Source organism: Camelus ferus, chromosome 1, assembly GCF_009834535.1.
Source record: "Camelus ferus isolate YT-003-E chromosome 1, BCGSAC_Cfer_1.0, whole genome shotgun sequence".
Taxonomy (NCBI): Eukaryota; Metazoa; Chordata; class Mammalia; order Artiodactyla; family Camelidae; genus Camelus; species Camelus ferus.
In genome coordinates, this window is record NC_045696.1 from 110,340,227 (window position 1) to 110,357,197 (window position 16,971).

The following is a 16,971-nucleotide window of genomic DNA, read 5'->3' on the forward strand; positions in this document are numbered from 1 at the left end:
AATCTGATTCTTCCACTGCACTTTTTATGAAATCTAAATATAGATCAAGTATTTGTGATGAAAATTTAGCGTCCAAATTGAGATGTTCTGTAGGTATAAAACGCATGGTGAATTTCAAAGACAATGCCAAAAAGAAATATGAAATATATTAGTAAGTTTTTATATTGATTTTAAGCTCACTGATAAAATACTTTATTAAAACTAATTCTCCATTTTTACTTTCCAGTGTGGCAATTAGAAATTTTAAGTTATGTATGTGGCTCATATTTCTAATGGACAGTGGCTTAGCACATTGTAAGCACTGTACAGAGTGTTAGTGATCACTGTTTCATTATTATCTATATTAGAAAGATAACATTTATCTTACAAAATCATAGAAGGATAGAATGAGATATTATGTAACTATGTAACACTCAGCCCAGTGTTAGGCACATAATAATGGCTCAGTCAATGGTACATATCACCAGGAAGTAAAGAAAGCATCGTGTGTTCTGGGATGGCAGAATTGGGAGGCTGAGTTGGGGGTGCATGCTGCAGAAAGTTTTGAAAATGTGGCTGAGAAGTTGGGGCTTAATTCTCCATGCAACCAAGAGCCACTGCAGCACATGATCCGAGATGTGTTTGAGAACGATAACTCTGACAGCAAATATCCTCAGAGGGGGGTACGGGAGTTTTAGAAAGAGTCCGAAGCCATTCAGAGCGAAGTCTGCAGAGTAGGCTGGGTGATCAAGCTGTGAAATGCTGTCTCGGGTCACAAACTGAAGTCTCAGTTTGAGTGATGAATCTGGTTTCACAGCAAGCTCATAATCCAGCTTTCGCAGGCAATTCTGAAAGAGGTTTCACGGGCATTTTTGAAAAGTGATAGACAGCATCATTGGGTTAAGCAGCTCTCCTCCCACTGTGGCTATTCCAGACTGTGTACATGTTTGGGTGTTTACACATCAAGCAAATAACCAGGCTTATGACATTTTAGTGTATTTATTTATATTATATCCAGATAAAGAGCTCTTTTGCTACAGCTGGTGTCAGATACCCTAATCAGTCCTCCAGCTTCCTCTTTTTGTATAAATGAGCTCATCCTTCCCTAGGAAATAGCTAGATACTGAAACAAACAAAACTTTGATATCCTTTCATCAGTACTGCCCTTAGATCCAGGCAAAGAGGCCCCTGTTCTAAGCTCCACACTTTGGGGGGTTCTGAAACGGCCCCTTTTCTGCTCCACTCCTGTCCCTTATTAGTGATCTAGTGATCTAATAAAGGCTGCATAAAAAATCACCACAAGATTTAGTGGGTTAAAATGACAATAGTCCTTTATATTTTTCATGGTGTCTGTGGATTGTGAATTGAAGAGCAGATGAGCTGGGTGGTTCTGGTTCCGGGTCTCTCCTGAGGTTGTAGTCCGATGTCAGCTGGGCCTGCAGTCATTTGAAGGTTTGACTTTGGAGGATATACTTCCAAGGTGTTCACTCCCAGAGCTGGCAAGTTGGTTTTGGCCGCTGTCAGAAGACCTCAGGTCCTCTCCACATGGGAAGACGTGGCTGGGTTAGAGACTGAATACACAAGTGAACAATGACTAGACCATATGTGAAAGCAGAGCCCTGACCTGCCGTGTGCAGCCACCAGCCCAGGAAGCCAGCCACAACCTCTGTAGCCATAAGCCCCAAATGGCCAGGACTTGATCAATAACTGATAGCTTCTCTAATTTTTGCCCCCCTTTCCAACTTGAGATCAACCAGAGAAAGCCAAAGCTGCTCCCTAACCAACCACATAAAGCACCCCACTTCCACTTGGCCCACCGGCAGCTTCCCCAGGCCAACCACTGCCGATCAGGGCACACCTGAGGCTTTCCCTTTTCTCCACTTACAGCTCTCCACTCCTCTGCCCGCCTTGGCGTCTCTGCAAACACATGTGATGGTGGCTGACTCCCTACTGCACAAGCTCTGATTTCAAAAGCTTTTGTTTGTTCTCATTTGGGTAGTCTTTGCTTATTTCCACAGTTTCAAAAGCAAGAGGTCTGAAAGAAAGTGTGTGTGTGAGAGAGAGAGAGAGACAGAGAGAGAGAAGTGGCCAGAAGCTGGGTCCTTTTTATGACCTGGCTTTAGAAGTCACTTACTCTCACTTCCACCACACTGCGTTGGTCCAGACAGTCACAATCCCTTGCCTGGAGGGAACACAGACCCCCACCTGTTGGTAGAGAGGAGTGTCAATCACGCTGTTAGAAGAGCATGTGCCGTGGGATAAATAGGTGGATTGGCCATATGTGGAAAATGCAACCCGTTACATATCCTCTGGACAAGGATGCTGTGGAGCCAGGAGACACGCTTACATAAAACCTGCTCCCCGACTTCTAGATCGGCAATGACTATGGTAGCCAAGAGCCAAATGTGGCTGTTTTAACATGGATGGACCTAGAGATATTAAGTGAAGTAAGTCGGACAGACAAAAACAAATACCATATCATGTCACATATATGTGGAATCTTAAAAAAGTACAAATTTTACTTATAAACCAGAAATAGACTCATGGACATAGAAAACAAACTGTGGTTACCAGGGGGAAGGGAGGAGAGTGGATAGATTAGGAGTTTGGGATTAACAGATACACATTACTATATATAAAATAGATAAACAAAAGGTCCTACTGTGTAGAATAGGGAAGTATGTTCAATATCCTATAATAAACCATAATGGAAGGAATATAAAAAAGAATATATATATATGTGCATATCTACATGTATGTAATTGACTCTCTTTGCTGTACACCTGAAACTAACACACCATGGTAAATCAACTATACTTCAATTAAAAATGTCTATATATATCTATGCACATATACTACAAAGCTACAATAATAATTGTTTAAAAGAAAATGGCATGGAATTGGCAGACACATAAATGAAAAAAAAAGTACAGAAATAAACCCAAGTTAAAAAAAAAAAAAAAAAAAGAAGGTAGCAACTGCAAGCCAGGAAGGAAACTCTCACCAGGAACCAAATTGCCTGGCACCTTGATCTGGAACTTCCAGCCTCCAGAACTGTAAGAAGTTAATTTCTGTTACTTAAGGCACCCAGCCTGTGGCATTTTGTTACAGCAGCTTGAGCAGACTAACACATGGTGCACAAGGTCCCTCACAGAACATTCTAGAACTGGGGATGGGAAAAGGAGGGCGGGTGAGCTACAGTCTAGGGGTCTGCTCTCCACTGCCATCTCATTCCAGCATGGGATCTCAAGAAATCTGAAAAAAACTCAAATTCGGCCTTCCAGGATGTTACAAAGTCATATATGTCAAAACAGAGAGATAACATTTATTTTATTTAAATTTGTTCCCTTGATTCATACCCTTTATATATTTCCATGTATGGTATGTAGGAACCCACAAATGGTAAGGGAACATGAGACTTTAATTAGTTTCTTATTCTGAGGAAAAGGAAAGTATGTGCTATGTTGCATTGTTGTTATTGTAATGAGAACACTGAATTCCAAATAGAAGGGTGCTACCCAGCAGGCCCAACGGGGAGAGGAACCTGCTCTGCCTCAATGCGTACTTCATAGAGCACGTTTCAAGACTAAGAACCTAACGTAGATATTCACTGCACGATGTTCTAAGGAAACTGCTGAACTTTCTGAAAAGAACACATGTCATGGAACAGGCTTTGGTACTGCAGTAGTCACTGTCGGTGCCCACTAGCTCCGTTTTACGGGGCTGGAGCACCCGTCTCTGTGTCGCTGAGGGTGACTTTCCTTTCAAGTGACACCTGGAAGAGCCAACCCTTATCCACTGAAATGTCCCTTGAAACGTTTTTCCACCTGGTATATCTTTAAACAAAAATGCTCTTCAGCAGCTGGCACATGAAAATAGTCACTTCCAGTTTTCCGTAAGTTTAAAAAAAATATTTTGGGCGGTCTTGTGAAAAGTCTCTTTTTCCAGATCAGCAAGTTCTCTAGCTGACGAATGTTCCCAAGGCCACATGGCTGCTGACGGTGAGAACCCAGATCCCTGACTACAAAAAGTGGCCCTTCTGCCTCTGAGATTCTGGGGTGAAGAACAAGGTGTGCCCTTGGCCAGGCAGCAGAGAGCCTTTCTGTATCACAGGAGAGGATGCTTTTGGCACTCCTTCCTTGTTCAACTTCTTGTGTCCTTCTTCCCCTGACCTTGAGGACCGTTGTGGATTACAATGTGAGCCAACATTGTAAAAGCTGCAGAAGTTACCCAGACTTCTAGACAGGGTGGCAGACATAGAGATGTGTAAGCCAACCCCACCCCAAATTCTCCTCCAAATATACAGAAAGGCTGGACTATACACATATTTTTAATTAAAAATCGATATGTATTGGGCAGTAAGAAACAGAGACCACCAAAGATGGTCTGAAAGAAAGCTGGAGTTCTTGCTTGCCTGAAAGGGAGAGCCACATTGCATCATTCAGGTGTGAGTTCAGCAGGTTTCTTTAAGCAGAAATTGAAAGAACTTGGTTATGGCAAAAAGAACTTGGCCCAAGAAGCAGAATATAAATTCCTTCTTTTCCCATCTCTGATTTAGGGGAAGTCTGATTTCAAACAAGTCTGAGATTGGTTGCCTAAGTTTCCAGTGGGCTTGGGGCCATTCAGGGATGACCTAAGTTGAGAATTCTTATCAAGGTTTCACTTTAAAACACATTCAAAAATACCGTATAATATCACTTATATGCAAAATCTTAAAAAAAATAAAAGGACACAAATGAACTAGTTACAAAACAGAAACAGACACAGACATAAAGAGCAAACTTATGGTTACCAGCGGGGTAAAGGGGGTGGGAAGGGATAAATCGGTAATTTAAAATTTACTCCTCTTGGGAAGAGATGGAAACGTTAGCTGTCTTGATTGTGGTGGTGGTGTCATGGGTGTGTACATCTATCAAAACTCATCAAATTGTACATCTGAAATATGTGTAGTTTACTGCACAGGAACCATACCACAATAAAGGTGTTTTTTAAAAAAGAAAGAAAGAAAGAAAAGATTTCTCCTTAATACACATTCAAACAAGAAAAGGTAACTCCTTAACCTGGGGAGGCCAGCCTTCCTATCTGGAACTATCTTTAGAAGGCTAGTCGAAGTCCACTCTTATCACATGCCTTAAATTCCACCATGAAGATTCATTCTTTGGTGTTGTCACAGCTTTTCCATCTCCATGAGCACACACTGCTCCATTCGAGATTATGAACACTGGGCAATTACAGTGCAATGGAAAGGGCTCTGAAAAGGCAGCCCTGGGACCTGGGTTCTGGTCTGGGTACCACTGCCACCACTTGATCAGCTACAAACCTACGCTGATGCTCGGCACACAGTAGATGGTCAATAAATGATAGCGCGTAATTGTCACTATTAGTACGCATTCCTGACCAAGGGCTTACCATCCCCATGTATCATGGTCCTTACCAACATGTCATGAAAGCGACTAGAACCTGGCTGTGATGCACGGTGAAGTGTGTAGGCACAGCCCTTCACCAGAAAGAGCCCAGTCTTACTCAAGGCAAATCTGGGACACTGCTCAGAGCACAGGGCTGCCAGCGATGTTTTTACAGTTTCCCTTTTGCCCTAAGTTCTGCTCATATGGGTCTGGAAGTTTTGTCTTCTCTCCCTTCTTCCTTTTCCACTGCTCCTGGCCCAGGGCACCTACTTCAGTCTCCATGGCTGCTATGCTGACAGATCTCATTGTCCAAGGCTTTAATTTTTCAGAGTGGAGCAGAACAAGACAGACAAGGCCCCCTCTTGCCGATACTGATGGCTTCTCACAGATTAACTTTGATTCTGTATTATGCTTAAAGTTCCCCTCCACACCAGAAAAAGGATGGAGTAAGACAATGCAGGTATAAGGACAGTGTCCCATGCAAATAGTCTACTATAAATCTGTAATTATTTTAGAAAGAGATAGTCTGTGCTGATTTCTATAACTTGGACATTGGTGGTATGAGGGACTTCCAATAAACCTAAATTTGATGTACAATGAAACCTTGGCAATGACACATAATAATTTGTCTTCTTAGAATTTAGGATGGGTGTGATTTGAAAGGCCCAGACAAAATTATTCAAACGCTATTGCTTAAAATTATTTTGAAAGTCCTCCTAGAAGATGCCAACACCTGCTTGACTCAGATTCTGATAAATCTATTTCTCTCTCTGAAAAGAACCATGATGAGGAAAAGCTGATCCAAAGTTTCCTGCTTTGCCTTCCCCTGTGCCTCTAACTATTCAAGACCCTGCTCGCCCTCAGGGCAAATGATGTCCATCAGACCCCCATAACCTGAGCACCTCAGGGGCTTCCCACTTCACTGGGAACCTATGGAATCAACTACCAGGTCATGAGAACTTTCTTCAAAGCACTCCTCAAAGAAGTTTTAAGACAAGCAGGGGATGAAGTTGGGACCTGAGGAGGAGGGGGAAAATAAAACCATGATCAGGTGGCAGGCAGACATAGAGACTGGAAGAAGAAAACATTTCAAAGCTCTCCTTTAAAATGGGAGGTCTGCATGGCGCCCTTCACACAGGGGAATTGCATGGGGCGGGGGATGGCGCATGAGGCTGGAGTCCCAGCTCTGCCACTGGGAGACCTGAATCTCGCTGAGCTCCAATTGCGTCATGTGGAATGTGGTTCGTGTGGCTCCTTTTAGCAATAAAATTGCAGTATTCTAACCTCCTTACTCTCTTCTCTTTAGATACAGTTTAAAAATGAATACATAATGACATGCCCACTTGAAATGAAGACGCATGACACTGTATTGTATACACACATGAGCTTTGAATTCAGTTGGCCAGTGATCACAAACATGCATTCAGACAACTTTAAGAAAAGATTCAAATGTTTCTGCTTCAAATGGGGTAAGTTATCCATCTAGATGTTCCATAGGCACCTCAAACTCAGTGTCTCCAAGACTGTGTCCTCCCCTTCCCTTTAAATCCTCCTCTGCAATGTCCATGTCTGCTGATGTCTCTACGGATTGTCTTGGCCACAAAACGGAGCCTCCTTGTCTTTTCTCTTAGCCTCCATACTCATAGGTGACCAGGTCCTGATAACTTCACCTGCCTACTGTTTTCAGACATTTTTTCTGAGAAGGGTGAGGGGCACTCATCGCTTAGACTCCTGTCCTTTGCTCACCGGGACCACTGCCTCCTATCTTGCCCTCTACTATTCGCTAACCATTGTCCCCCAGAATTCTTTCTGAATTACCAGTCATTTCCCTGTTCAAAGCCATTCACTAGCTTTGCTCACACTCTCCCTGGAGTTCTTTGCTTACCTGCCATGTCAAACCCCTCCTGGGTCCTCATCAGGCTAACATCTACTCATCCTTTAAGACTCAGGAAGCACATCTTTGCTCCCCACTCTGCCAGGCTACCAGATAGCCCCACTATCCCACTACTCTTTAAGTGGCTGGACTGTAGCACTCACTGCCTTACCTGTAACCATGCCTGCCTTTCCAACCAGGCTGAGGACTCCCTGAGAACAGAGGTATACTTCATCCCCGTCACCTAGCAGAGCTCCTAGCTTATATTAGCTACTTAAAAATTTTAATTAATTCTTGCTTTCTCTGGATCCAGAAACATCACTGATCTAAAGCAGAACACAGCCATGACCCAACCACCTAAATCTGTTCAGTGAAGCAAAGCAGAGGTGGGCTGAGGTGCAAACCCAGAGCGCCAGACAGATGCCGGGCTCTTTGTTGGACAGTGACATCTGCATGTGGCAGATACTGAGTTGGGCTGGGTCAGGTTGATGCTAACAGACCGTCTGAGGCAGAGCCATTCTGACAGCCATTCTTGTTTCCAAGTGAACATTGCATACAGCAGATGCTGCATTAAGGTAATTATTTTATATAAAATATAATCAATTTCCCTGTATGCTTTCTCTCCAGTAAATGATTCTGCAAAAAGCAAAGTTTAATGTTTTGGCCTGGCTAAGAGGCTTTTTCTGGGATGGAAAAAGAAGAGCTCCAGACACTGCCAGAAATTTCCAAATACCACTGAGTCTTCAACTATTATACTACACTGATCAGTTTTCACTGACTTCCACCTACATAATTGACTCAATCCCTTTGCAAATCACTCCCTTCTTTAGACCTGATTTTCTCCATCTGCAAAATAAGAGGGATGGATGAGATGATTTTAAAGATCTCTTTCCAGCTCTTAAATTAGACCATTCCAAGATTTTTAAAATTATTTCACTTTCCATTGGTGGTACAGAAATTTAGCAGTAGTATAAATAAACTAGGGGATTATTCTTTGTATAAAACTGATTTGTTGTTGTACAGGATTTGCCTTTAAATGACAAATTTCCCTAGCTCATTAAAAATAGATCCTGATTACAAATACTTGGTTTGCATACCACTAATATTGCACAAAGCAACATCTATGTACAGGACTAGCTTCATAATCTGTGGGAACCAGTCAAATGAAAATGCTCAATCCTTTGTTTAAAAATTAGTAAGAATTTCAAGATGGTGACACCAGAGCATTAAGCCAAGGCCCTGGGCTGGAATCAGACATGGACACCACGTCTGACTTGACCATTGGCTCATCAAGAGGACTTCAGATGATTCACTGGGCTGGATGAGCACTCAGTCTGCCCCCCTATAAAATAAAGGGTTTCACTTTGGGTACTAGAATTCTGTGAATCTTTGCTTTCTAATCCAGGCCTTGTTTCCATGGCCATGTAATTATTTTTGAACTTTTTATTGAAGTATAACATATATAGCAAAGTGCACATAAGTGTACAGCTTACTGAACTTTTGCAAACTGATCACATCCATGTAACCAGCTCCCAGATCAAAAAGGAGGACATGACCAGAACCTCAAAAGCCCACTTTATGCTCCCTTCTGGTCACAGCCTCCAAATCCCACAAGGGTGACCACTATCCTGACTTTTAATACCACACAGTAGGTTTGCCTGTTTTTGAACTTTGAACAAATAGAATCACACAGTATATTATGCATGTGACTTCTTTAACTCAGTATTATGTTTTGAAATTCATCCACATGGTTGAATAGTAGATCCTTCATTCTCATTGACCTAGTGCTCATTGTATAAATATACCACATTAGAATTGCCACTCTATGGGCATTTGGGCAGGTTTCATTTCTGGCTGGTCATGTTATTTTATAATTCACTAAACATTTCCACCATGTAATTCTCAATAATTTTAGTAAGATAAAAAATATGTTGACTCTTTTTGATTTTATGAACAGTGAGGTTGAAATGTCCTTGTTCAGGGATTTCTAAAAGCCTTGGACTCTTTCTTTAATCCTAGAAGTGGACAGTGAGCAGAGGAGAATTTTCTTGTTCTTCTAGCTCAGCATCTCCTTGACACTTCACAATCATAGGTGAAGCTTCCTGAGTGTGCAGAAGAAGCAATGGTTGTCATTGTTCATTAGCATCTGACCAAACTCTGTCAGATGACAGAAATGTCTTCTGAGCATATTAGGAGGAAAACCCTTCAGGGCTCAGGAAGTCTGCTGATAGAACAGACCATACCAGCCCAGGGGGTGCTGGGTGACGGAAATAGGTCACACCGGCCAGGAGCTGCAGGTGCTTGGAGTCCTGGACCAGATACAAGGGATGGTGATGGTAACTGGGGGTGAGGGGTGGGGAGAGTGCTCCAGGCAGGCAGTCTCCAAAGGGATGGGAATTTTAAAAAAGGAAAAAAATAGCCAAAATTTGGCAATCCAGGCAAGTGGTCTATGGCTGGACAGTTCAGCAAAAGGTAACACCTGGTTCCTCTTTAGAAGGAACTCAGCAACAGAACATATGAAATCAGGTCATCCTTTCACAATCTGGACCAAAGTTGATCTCAGGAAGATCTGGGAGGCACTACTGACTGTGGACATAACTCCTAACCCTGAAAGAACTGGCAGAAGCAAGAAAAGATTCAATGGACAAGTGACTGCAACTCCAGGTAGACTACCTAAGGAGGGCTCAGGTAGTCTCCTGGGACCTCACCACCAGAAACAAGACAGACTGCACTCAGTAGTAAGATTGAACAGTGCTGTCACTCACTAACTCAATAAACTATTATTGAGCTCCCAGCCATATGCCAAACACTGCACTGGTTGATGGTGGTACACAAAACATATATGGTAATCACATCAGGATGCTTTTGTCTGAAATAACAGAATACCTGATCAAAAGTGGGTTAAACAATAGGGGAACAATTAATAATTTTCACATACAAAATCTAGAATTAGGCTGTCCTCACCTTGCTTAAGTCACTCACCAATGTCAAGACAAACTGAACTTCTCTTTGGTTTACCTCATGGCTGCAAAGAGGCTGCAGTAGCCCCACAAATCACAACCTCATATAATAGTATGAAGTAGGAAGGGATAAGAAAAAAATTGTATGTCTTTTTTTCTTTTTTAAATCTGAGAGAAAAACCCCTTCCAAAACTTTTCAGCTGAATTCCTCTTCTATCACCTTGGCCAGAACTAGGTCAGGTGACCACAAGTAAGCCTATCACTGGGGAGAATTGGATAACCATACTTGTCTAGAATAATCAAGGTGCAAGCTTGAGACTGTGGCCTGATACCTGAACAAACTCAGGGTCATGTCAGCAAGGAAGAAGAGGGAATGGCTGTGGGGTAAACAATCAAAAATATTGCCACCACCACCCAAACTCCTGAAAGTTCCTTTCACTGCCTTGGGGCAAGGATGGGTCCCAGAGATTGGAGATTTCTTTTACTATAACAAAATCTTAGTAACCACCCACTCTGAGTAAGCAAGCGTAGGGCCTCCAGCTCTGAGTTCTGGAAAGCTTCAGCCAACAAATCACTCATCTCATCACTCAAGCTCTACCTAAGCAGATTTCCCATACGACCTAGCCCAGGCAATCCAGTGGAAGGTGCATGACCATAATGGTAAACTATAGGAGATAATGTTCTAAGGGAGGGGAATCTTCCTTTCAGTTCATTGGAACTGCAAGTCCAAGAAGGCAGGCCAAACCCCAGTGATTTTTTCCCTTTCTCTCTGTCCTTCCAACACAGTAGCACTAAGCAGAAATTTCTGGCCAGAGGACTAAAGAGGGGAGCCTTAGGGAGTAAGGAAGTATCTAGGAGAGAGTAGAGAGGTAGGAGCTTAGGAAGCAACCCCATACATCTGTGTGTGATCTGGGCTCACCCTGATCTGTGTATTCTGAATCTGGCCTTTATTAGCATATCAAATATTCTTGAGAACTGAGTTAATAGAGGGGCTCTTAGCTAGATTCTAAGCTAAGCAGCACCCACAGAAGATGATCCCAATAAAGAGGCTTTGAAAACTAAGGTGATATTGCAACCATGGCCCACAGAAGGTGGATTGGAACTTGTAGCCTGAATCTAACAAGATCAAGTGTCTACTAAGACAAAAATCTCCATATAGTCCACAGGATTTAAACCAGACCCAGCACCACATAGACATTAAAAGAATCACAACACTATTATGAACAACACTAGGAAAAAAAGTTCAGCAACTTAAATGGATTAATTTCTTAAAACCCACAAACTACCAAAGCTCACCCAAGATAAGATAGAGAATCCAATAGCCCTACAACTCTTAAATAGCTGTTAAATAAATTGAATTTGTATTTTAAAACATTCCTAAAAAGAACAAATCCATACATGCTCTTAAAATTCATAGAACTGATCTGAAGAAAATGGAAACACAAGTTCAAAAAGATACGTGCACCCCAATGTTTATAGTAGCATTATTTACAATAGCCAAGATATGGAACCTAAGTGTCTCCATCAGCAGATGAATGGATAAAGAAGATCTGAGATAAACGTATACACAAACACATACACACACATAGACACACACACACACACACGGAGACATACACCCACACAGTGGATTATTACCCATCCATAAAAAGAATGAAATTCTGTCAACTGCAACGTAGATGGACCTAGAGGTATTAGGCCTAGTGAAATGTCAGACAGAGGAAGACAAATACTGTTATCACCCATCTGTGGAATCTAAAAAATAAAACAAATATAAGAAAACAGAAACACACTCACAGATACAGAGAACAAACTAGTGGTTACTAGTGGGGAGACAGAAAAGGGGAAGGGGCACAAAGGGGTAGCAGATTAAGAGATACAAACTACTATGTATAAAATAAAGAAGCAACAAGGATATACTGTACAGCACAGGGAAATATAGCCGTTATGTTGTAATAACTTTGAATGAAGTATAATATATAAAAATACTGAATCACTATGTTGTACATTTGAAACTAATATAGTATTGTAAATCAACTAAACTTCAATAAAAAAATTCATAGAACTACATATCAAAAGAAAATGATTCAATTTACCATATAATAATTTTTTAAATAATCTGTTAAACCTTTGGAAAAATAAATCTCTAGACCCAGATAGTTTCACTGGTAAATTCTATTCAAACATTTAAAAAATGCATAACAGCAATTCGACATAATCTCATCCAGAAAATAGAAGAGGAGGAAATACTTTTCAACTTATTTCATGAGGGCTGCATTACCCTGACAACAAAACCAGACAAAGACACTATGAGAGAGAGAGAGAACTACAGACAAATATCTCCTATGAACATAGACACAAAAATTCTCAAAATATTAAAAAATAGAACCCAGCAATATACAAAAAGAATACTACACCAAGACCCAGTGAGGTTTATTTTAAGAAAGCAATGTTGATTCAATATTTGAAAATCAACCAATTCATGTAATATACCATATTAAGAATTTCTTTTAAGTTCCATGATGTTATTAACAGATGCAGAAAAACATTTGACAAATATAACACTTATTCATGTAAAAAGTATCAGCAAACTAGGAATAGAAGAGTCATTTCTGAACCTGATAAAGGGCATCTACAAACCTGACAACTAACATTATACTTGATGGTGGAAGACAGGTTGCTTTCCCCCTAAACTGGAATCAAGGCAAGGCTATTCCCTCTCACCACTTCCATTCAACATTGTACAGGAAATCTTAGAGCAAAAGGGAAAAAGTAAATAAAGAAGAAATAAAAAGTATAGAGATTATAAAGGAAGAAATAAAAATCTCCCTATTTGCACACATGATTGTCTATGTAGAAAATTTCAGGAAATTCCGGAAGGTCCTAGAACTAATAAGTGAGTCTAGCAAGGTTGCAGTGTATAAAGTCAACACATGCAAAAATTCAACTGAATTTCTATATTCTAACAATGTACAGTTAGAAACTAAAATTTAAACAACTATCCTATTTAAAATAACTCAGGAAATAGAAATATAACAAAACATGTACAAGGTCTGTATGCTGAAAACTAAAAATGCTGATAAAAGAATTTGAAGAAGATCTAAATAAATGGAGAGAGATATTAAAGATAGTAAAGATGTCAGTTTCCCCCAAATGATCTATAGATTTAACCAATACACAAACAGATTTTAAACTTTATATGGGAAGGCAAAGGGAGTGGAATAGCTAATATTTATACTGATAAAGGAGAGTAAAGTTGGAGGAATCACACTATCCAATTCCAAGATGTCCTAGAAAGTTATAATAATCAACACATGTGTAGTGCTGACCAAGGGACAGACACATAAATCAACGGAGCATAGAGTTCAGAAACAAGACTCACGCAGAGTCATCTCTAACAAAGGACTTATATACAAAATAAAGAACTCTCAAAACTCAACAATAAGACAACGACCAAATTTTAGATGAGAAAAAGACTTAGAACTTCACTAAAAAGGATATAAAGTTGGCAAATAGACACATTTTTAGGAGTTTAACATCATCAGCCATTAGGGAAATGCAAATTAAAACTACTACTCAACTATAGAATGGCTAAAATAAATAATCTTGTTACCATCTGATGGTAATAGGAAGCAACCAGACTCTCGTATGTTGTTGATGGGAATGTAAATGGTACAGACAGTCTAGCAAACAGTTTGGCAGTTTCTTATAAAGTTAAACGTATATTTACCATAGGAGCCAGCAATCCTACTCTGGAGTATTTTCCCTAAAGAAATCTTGTGTTCACATGAAAAAAAAAAGTATCTAAATGTTTATAGCAGTTCTATTCATAATCACCCAAACTGGAAACTAGCTAATGTTCTTTAGTGATGTTCTCATTTCCTATTGCTGCTGTAGCAAATTACCGTACATCGTGGCTGGAAACAACGCACACTTACTATCTTACAGTTCTGGAGATCAGAAGTCTGAAATGGGTCTCACAGGGCTAGAATCAAGGCTTTGTTTGACAGGGCTGCATTCCTTTCTGGAGGCTCTAGGGAAGAATCAATTTTCTGGCCCTTTCCAGCTTCTATAGACTGTCTGCAATCTTTGGCTCATGACTCCTTCCATTTTGAAAGTCACCAGTGACCCACTGAGTCTTCTTCACAATGTTGTCTCTTTGGTTCTGACTTATCTGACTCCCTCTTCTCCATTTAAGGATGCTTGTGATGACACTGGGTCCACCTAGCTAACCAATAATAACTCTGCACCTTAAGGTCAGATAATTAGCAACTTTAATTCCATCTGCAACCTTAATGCTTTCCTGCCATGTAATAAAACATCACAGGGATTTGGACATTAATATCTTTGGGAGGGTGGTCAATCCGTCTACCACAGATGGACAAATGAATAAACAAACTGCAGTACGTCCATACAATGGAATCCCAATTATCACACAGGAATGAATGAACTTTGATATATACAACTTACATGAATCTTAAAGGCATTCTACTGCATAAACAAAGCCAGTCTCAAAAGGTTATGTATTATTTAAGTCTATTTATAGAACATTATCAAAAAGATAAAATTATGGTGATAGAGAATAGGTCAGTGGCTGCCAGGGAATATAGATGGGGGGAGGGGGTATGACTAAAAGTGACAGCACAAGGGAGCTCTTTAGGGTGACAGAACTGTTTTGTGTCTAATTGTGGTGGGTGTAATACAAAACTATACATATGTTCAAATTCATAGAACTGTACCAAAAGGGGAAAAGCCAATTTTATCATATGATAATTTTTTTAAAATCATACAATTGTACATTTACATACACAAACCCACACACGGAGACGCTACTACAGTACCTCACGGTACTAGGGGAAAGAAAAACTGCCAAAAATGTTACACCAGACTCTCTAGTTTTTTGGTGGAGAGTTCACAGGAGCTTCTGTAGTTCTCAAAGCTTCCCTGAAACAGGAAAGCCATTTTGAACCTCAAAATTAGGATAATATTAATCTTATTGGGTTATTAAGAAGATTAAATTTAAAATGTGTACATAAATATCCTGACATATAAACAGATTCTAAATTATCTTAAGTGCTTTGTTTTTGCCACCCTGTTGGTGTGTCTGAACTCCCAGGTATTTTTTCTCCCAAAGAGTGAGAACCTTCAGAGTTTGTAACAACTCAGTGCTATGAGTGCAGAAACAAATGTTCTAAAGAGAGATAGGTAGGATCACATGTCACAAAGGACGCTCCTGAGATGTGAGAGCTCCCAACCAGTACACTGTACAAGGTGTCTATGAGCCATATTTTATTCCCTTTTTCCAACATAAGTACAATCCAGGGTTTTCATCATAACATCCTTACAGATATCCTCCCTGCCTTCCTCTGTTCATTTCCACTATCTTCCCATCCCTGTGTCTCCTCCATGGACCTAGGAAATGTCTAATGTGGTGGACGAGGATGGAATGGTCATTCATGCATTTATCCTTTGGTTCAAACAGCCTTATCGAGTATCTCCAATTGCCAAGCATTGAGCTCAAAACCCCAGGGATATAAATGTGGATCAACCTCTATCCCTGCCTTTGAGGTGTTTGCAGTCTAACTGCGGAAGGGCACAAAATATGAAATTAGCAGCAGAGGCAGGGAGTAGTCGATTCTACTTCTTTGAATATTAAAACACAAGAGTTTTCAATTTAAACTTGTTTGAAGAGCTATAGAAACTCCTCCAATCAGAAATTCAAAAGAACTGAGTAGGAAAGGGCATTCATCAAAGAGTAAAGTAAAAATACATCTAAAGAACAGGTGGAAACTAAAAACATTACATAAAGGAGAGCATCTCCCTTTTCTAGACTCATCTAAATGCAATTTGCACTTGCCTTGTAAGTGAGGACTGCTGTCTATTAGGCAAGTGAAAATTTGTAAAATGATGTGGGTTTCTCATAGGAGGAAAAATGGTATTATACATGAGCCTAATGAGGATAATTATCAAGAGGCTACAACTGAGTTATATTATTAATCACACTGAGGTCTAATATTAGCATAGAATTAGAAATGACCACAGAAAAATTCAAATCTGCCACATTTTGCCCATTTCTCCCAGGGAGAATAATCACGCCTAAACAGATATATATTTGAAGGCTTTCCCGTAAATCTGGCCTTCTCAGCTCACTGAGTTTGGATGATTCTGTTAAATAAACAGGCCTTCAAATAACAGACTGCTATACACATGGGTAACCATGGGGAAAGTGAAGCTCTGTTTTCCTCTGTCTGGTCTATAACATGTACAATTGGGGGTTATGGAGGTTTGATCATGGCCTATTTTGAAATATTAAAACATATGATTTAAAAAGTTGAAAGTTGGTTTTTACTCATAAGGAATTAACCATTACACTCTGTATCTCCACCCACCATGTTACCATGTTGATTAGAAAGAGGAATGGTATTTGTGGATGGGACTTGGAAAATTATCTACATTTTGCAACTTGTTCCCTGAAAAAAAAAAAAAAATCAGTAGAAACACTTTCCCTCTCCAGTTCTTACTGAATTGTGGTTGGGTCTTCATATACTCAGGTAAAACTCAGTAGAGTTCAAAGATTGTTAACAAACTTGGTACCGGCAGTTTGGTTCATCTCTACTTCAGATGCTTATTCCTGCTAATGGCCCTGGTCACCTGGAGGGTCCTCTCATCTCACTCTTGGTCTACCTGAACCCAACATTCCCTAAGAGGCTGCTTCCTAGTCTCACTGCCGTAAAACTTTGTAAACAAGTCTCTC

The 16,971-nt window shown here is 40.3% G+C and overlaps 1 long non-coding RNA gene across 2 annotated transcripts in view; it reads right to left on the reverse strand.

Annotated features, from left to right (window-relative positions):
- Positions 1 to 447: 447 nt before the first annotated feature.
- Positions 448 to 16,971, reverse strand: part of LOC116666312 — a 114,144-nt gene continuing 97,620 nt past the window's right edge. For both annotated transcript variants that reach the window (XR_004323081.1, XR_004323080.1), the window contains 2 exons: positions 2,114 to 2,184; positions 448 to 1,550 (listed from right to left, as the gene is read on the reverse strand). This is a non-coding gene — a long non-coding RNA (uncharacterized LOC116666312). The remainder of the gene's footprint in view (positions 1,551 to 2,113; positions 2,185 to 16,971) is intronic.